General features: G+C 44.5%; 1 protein-coding gene across 1 annotated transcript in view; it reads left to right on the top strand.

Moving 5' to 3' along the window:
- The first annotated feature begins 2,863 nt into the window (after window positions 1–2,863).
- Window positions 2,864–6,000, top strand: part of LOC126470033 (transcriptional activator GLI3-like) — a 49,277-nt gene continuing 46,140 nt past the window's right edge. Inside the window, exon 1 of the mRNA XM_050097522.1 lies at window positions 2,864–3,030. The gene's annotated coding sequence lies outside the window, so the exon portion shown is untranslated. The remainder of the gene's footprint in view (window positions 3,031–6,000) is intronic.

Below are 6,000 nucleotides of genomic sequence, written 5' to 3'. Positions count from 1 at the left end.
GTATGATCTGAAAATGGTTGTTACTTACAACCGTAACTAGCTAATCATCTTAATTTAATTGTTTTATGTAAATGAAGTCAAAACCTTAAAAGACCTACCGACAGCTGTATTAGTGTCAGTCAATGACGTCCTTTAGATGCAGTATGGAGGGGCGTGCAGTCAGCACACCGCTCTCCCGGTCGTTGTCAGCTTCGCAGACCTTGGAGCCTCTACCTCTCAATCAATTAGTTCCTCAATTGGCATCACAAGGCTGAGTGGACCCCTCTCCAGTCCTCCCACCAGGCAAAAATCTCAGACAGTTATGTGAACTGAACCCCGGTACTGCGCGTGGTACTCATCTACTCTGACCATACAGCTATGTACGTTAAAGATACAGTGAGGTGACAACAGTCGTGGAATATCGATAAGCGCATACACAGGTGGCGGTAATATCGCGCACACAAGGTAAAAAAGGGCATTGCATTGCTGGAGCTGTCATTTGTATTCAGGTGATTCGTGTCAAAAGATTTCCGACGTTATTACGGCGGCACGATGGACATTAATAGACTTTGAATGTCAAATTGTAGTTGGAGCTAAGTGCGTGGGACATTCCGTTTCGAAAATCGTTATGGAATTTAATATTACGAGTTCTACAGTGTCAAGAGTGAACCGCGAATACCAGATTGCAGGCATTAGCTCTCACCAAGGACAACGCTGTGGCAGACGGCCTTCACTTAACGCCCGAGAGCAGCAGCGTTTGCGTAGAGTTGTCAGTGCTAACAGACAAGCAATACTACGTGAAATATCCGTAGAAATCAATGCGGTACATACGACGAACGTACCTTTTAGGACATCGCCTCTCCTGGGTTCGTGACCATATCCATTGGACCCTTGACGACTGGAAAACAGTGGCCTGGTCAGATGAGTCCCGATTTCAGATGGTAAGAGCTGATAGTAGGGTTCGAGTGTGGCGCAGACCCCACGACGCCATGGATCTAGGTTGTCAACAAGGCTCTGTGCAAGCTGGTGGTGGTTCCATAATGGTATGGGCTGGGTTTACATGGAATGGACTGGGTCACTGGCTGGGAATGGTGATGTTCGGCTACTTGGAGACCATTTGCAGCCATCTATGGAATTCATGTTCCAAACCAACCATGTTTTTTTATGAATGACAATACATCATCTAAATGGGCCACAATTGTTCGCTATCGTTTTGAAGAACAAATGGTTCAATTGGCTCTGAGCACTATGGGACTTAACATTTGAGGTCATCAGTTCCCTAGAACTCAGAACTACTTAAACCTAACTAACCTAAGGACATCACACACATCCATGCCCGAGGCAGGATTCGAACCTGCGACCGTGGCGGTCGCGCGGTTCCAGACTGAAGTGCCTAGAACCGATCGGCCACACAGGCCGGCTTTTGAAGAACATTCTGCACAATTCGAGCGAATTATTTGGCCACCCAGATCACCCGACGTGAATCCCATAGAACATTAATGGTACATAATCGAGAGGTCAGTTCATGCACAAAATCCTGCACCGCCAACACTTTCGAAGTTATGGACGGCTATAAAGGTAGCACGGCTCATTATTTCTGCAGGGCCGGCCGGAGTGGCCGAGCGGTTCTAGGCGCTACAGTCTAGATCCGAGCTGCCTCTACGGTCGCAGGTTGAAATCCTGCCTCGGGCATGGATGTGTGTGATGTCCTTAGGTTAGTTAGGTTTAATTAGTTCTAAGTTCTGGGCGACTGATGACCTCAGAAGTTAAGTCGCATAGTGCTCAGAGCCATTTGAGCCATTCCTGCAGGAGACTTCCAACGACTTGTTGACTCCATGCCACATAGAGTTACTACACCACGTTGGGCAGAAGGTGGTCCGACACGATATTAGGGGGTATCCCACGACTTTTCTCATCTCCGTGTATAAGCGAGTATCATTTACTGTCTTAACAAAAAGTGATGTGTAGCATTTGGCCGGCCGGGGTGCCCGAGTGGTTCTAGGCGCTACAGTCTGGAACCGCGCTACCGCTACGGTCGCAGTTTCGAATCCTGCCTCGCGCATGGATGTGTGTGTTGTCTTTAGGTTAGTTAGGTTTAAGTAGTTCTAAGTTCTAGAGGACTGATGACATCAGAAGTTGAGTCCCATAGTGCTCAGAACCATTAGAACCTATTTTATTTATTTATTTTTTTTTTTTTTGTAGCATTTGACGTAGTCTTGGCTTTCTCACAGAGCTTTAACGTGTTTGGGCTCCATTAATTTTGTTGCTATAATTAAACGTTTACGAAGGAGAAAGTAAGGAGGTTCGGATTCGACTCCTGGCTGGGTCGGAGATTTTCTCAGTTCAGGGACTGGGTTTCGTGTTGTCCTTACGTTCGTGTCGTCATCAATGATATTACACTGTTGAGGTGGCTGTTATGGACACGTCTCGACAGCCAATAAATTAAAAAAATAGGAAGTTAAACCATCCTTAGATACTGCTGAAATGCATCGGATCGCGCATGTGCAAGCAGCACATACGTGCTCGTGTAAATTTTTAGCGAATACAGTTTAGCATTGGCAGGAGTTTTTCTCGCAACCGTTTCCGCATCTTTCGATCAGCGGAACGTTAATTCAAAACAAGTGCTGCGCGCTGAGCGTACAGTAATGATGGTGCCATGCGGTCCTCGACGTTATGGAACGCCGCCGCTCTGTAAGTACACATTTCATTCAGTTTCTTGTCCCTGCCGGGCGAGCATCAATTCCGTTTTTTTGTCGCGCCGCGAGCGGGCTCGCCTTTTTTTCCTCACGCCTCTCGCTCCGAACACGCGTGTCGCGCGGGGGCGTGGTTTAAATCTGTGCGTAAGCGTGGCTGAGCGGCTGACCCGCGATTATGAACCCAACAGTAACGACGCCAGTCGCATTCGGAACGGCGCACGGATCGGTGGCGCGGCCGCGAGTGTTGAGCCTGCAGCATCCAGCCAGCAGCCACGCCAGTCGGACTGCCACAGTGCAACGCGCCGGACGTCACCGGAGTCCTCACAAGACTGACTGCATCTCTCTTCTCCACTGGGTAAGTCTCGCTCAGTTTCATACCAGGGAAGGCACAACAGCTAGTGTCTTTCCTTCGCCTACAAATAACGACCGACGATTGTGAAGACTTTACGATTGAGGGGAAATACATCGGTTAAGATATTTGCTCTCTCTGTAACGAGTTTCGAGGTCAAATGTTCATCGCCAACGATGTCAGTACCTTTCTTTGAAAGATATGATAGTTAAACATCAGTTCAGTTATTTTCTCGTTTGAAATGAATGTTCGTTCGAAAGAAATGTGACAGCAGACGGTGTCTGGTTCAGTTGGAAAGGAAAAGTAACAGAAACCTCTTGTGGCATTGTTGAAGTAATTTTCCTGACATTTGTGTCAACGATTTAAGGTAACCGCGGAGAACCTGATTCACACTGAGTTAACCGGATTTCAGTTTCACGGTTTTCAATAAGAACCTGATGTCTTCACCAGTTGTTACTCGGCACTGCATTTAATAGCCAGGTCTCTGTACATACGCCCAGAGGAGTCGGATAAAGCAGAGCCTGCTATGACATTGAGCGTGTTTCTGAGTGTTAAACGCGTGTTGCAACAATTGTTGTGCGTCAGTTGAGGTGTTTGTTGACTCCATTAGACGCCAGTAATTTCATAAAATAGAGAACACGAGTATACAAGATAACTATTGTGTTGCCTTGGTCTGAGCCACTTATGGTGATCAAAATTAATGAATAATCCTTTATATTCTAGAACATTCGACTGTTACTACTGCAACACGGAGGTATCAGTGACGCGCCTGTAATACACGAAAACAATTTCGTCAGCCGCGTTGCTTATCCAGTATTTATCTTAGAATATTCAAAACACATTGATATGAATCGATATTTGATGACATGGCCGGCTTCTTATGTGTAAAAAAATGCATTCGATAACGTCGTATATATATCCTTCACGTCATACATAATGGGTTGGCCCACATTTCAGCATTTAAAAATATTAGCATTAGGCTCTCAAATTTTAGTTTTTACTCTATCTGTAAAATCTTTGTTTGCCCACACTTCACTGTTTCTAGTCCTTAATGATGCCGGTATATTGTTTCATCAGTGGTTTGATGGAAACATGTACAGACTCATAATCATAATTTTCTATTATCATTGTAACAGAGTATTTCATAGGTGGTTTGGTATCCCTGTTCACTCTACAGAATAAAAAGCATATCAAAAGATTGATATGGATTTTAGGAGGAGCGAGTTAAAATATGTTGAAATTGTTTGCCATGGTGCTGAGGCTTTATCTTGCCCGCGTGAACTGACCCTGAACCGATGTGAGCCGATAGGTTGGGAATCCTACCACATATTGATAACCTCACTTTGCGTTCGCACGGTTGCCATGGAGACCAGAAAAGGCCATAAGCTTGTGGCAGGATTTGGAACTGCGAATGCGGCATACGAGGTGAAGTCATGAAATAGGCACTTTCAGTTTTGCCTCTTCAGAAAAAAATCCACAGTAACGTAATAGTATATCGTTGTAGCATAGAAGCGTGATTTCCTACAATAGTGTAAATTCTATTTCTGATGCCAGAGAAAGGAAAATCCATCTTCTTTTCTACCTTCCACTGCTGACTTTTATAATCAAATAAAGTGATTAAAGAAGCAATTCTCTGTCTTTCCATAGTCTTTATAGCGTAGATATAAAATTCAGATTTTCCTCTTTATCATTGCAAGCCGTCTTTTTTCTGTATAAATCTGCTAGGTTGCTTCTGAGTGACCTGGTGGACTGGCAGCTTCTGCGATAGGGTAGTACGATGCGGGGTTATATCCTTGTGCGATTCAAGGCGGTTCCTTTTACCTTACACTTCAGGTACAACTTTTGAAAATTTAAACAATAAAAATTCGATCTGTGATTAGATTTCAAGTCAAATTGTAGGGTCATTCATACCGAACTGGACAAGGTGATTGACACTTAGGATAAAGGAAGACATTATCACTAAAGTAGAACCATACCAAGTAAGGCATGCCTGTGCAAACTCAGATGCGCTGAAGACCAACTACATTTAGCACACATATATACAGTAAATAGCATTTTTCACTCTTTTCTGTGCACTGTCGAAAATGTTGAACAGCCGTCGTCACTAATGTTTTCTGTAATTCTTGTTGTACGGTTGGCCATTGGTAGTAGTAGCAGTTTTAGCTATACACAGAACTCGCAGGACATACGTTTTCAATACAACCTCTCTCTCTCTCTCTCTTTCTTTCAAATAAGGAAGGTGGAGAATCGGGGGAGGGGGGGGGCACCTTTGTCGGTATAAGCCCTCTTAAATCGAATGCACAGAGACTTAACCAGATCGCAAGTACTCTCATAAAGGCAACTTGGCACGATCAACTTCATTCATAAGGAAGACAGACTCCCCCACCCAGCACTGGAATAAGAATAGTCAGTATCTGTGACCGATATCGTGTTCTGCCAGCCCTCAATATTGAACAGAGAATCTGTTTTCATGTTGTGTAGCTGAGAGTCTTTCTGCAATTTAATCATTAAAACACAGTTAAGTTAGCCCCTGAGTGGAACCGCATTCGTCAGCTAATAGTTGGGGCTAAGCAGGAATACCGTATTGTGTTCCAGGGCGCGTTCCTAGTGGGGAAGTTTGCCTGCTACTTTCATCCCACTTGTGGTTAGCCCCTCGTTAGAGTAATTCCACAGCGTAGTTGGCTGTAATGAATTTAGTGTTTTATCTTTGTTCATGGATAAATCTAAGAGAAATGCGCATGTATATTTGGACAGTTATCCAGAAAATGTATAGAAAACAACGCTGATTCTAACATTCCAGTCTGAGCGCTAGAACATAATCTACATTGAGGGTTGGGTTGTTTGGGTGATGAGACCAAAAAACGAGGTCATCGGTCTCATCGGATTAGGGAAGGACGGGGAAGGAAGTCAGCCGTGTCCTTTCAGAGGAACCATCCCGGAATTTGCTTGGAATGATTTAGGGAAATCACGGGAAAC

Source organism: Schistocerca serialis, chromosome 3 (genome assembly GCF_023864345.2).
Source record: "Schistocerca serialis cubense isolate TAMUIC-IGC-003099 chromosome 3, iqSchSeri2.2, whole genome shotgun sequence".
Taxonomy (NCBI): Eukaryota; Metazoa; Arthropoda; class Insecta; order Orthoptera; family Acrididae; genus Schistocerca; species Schistocerca serialis.
Note: the sequence above shows the minus strand (reverse complement) of the source record. Positions and strands in the feature narration are given on the sequence as shown.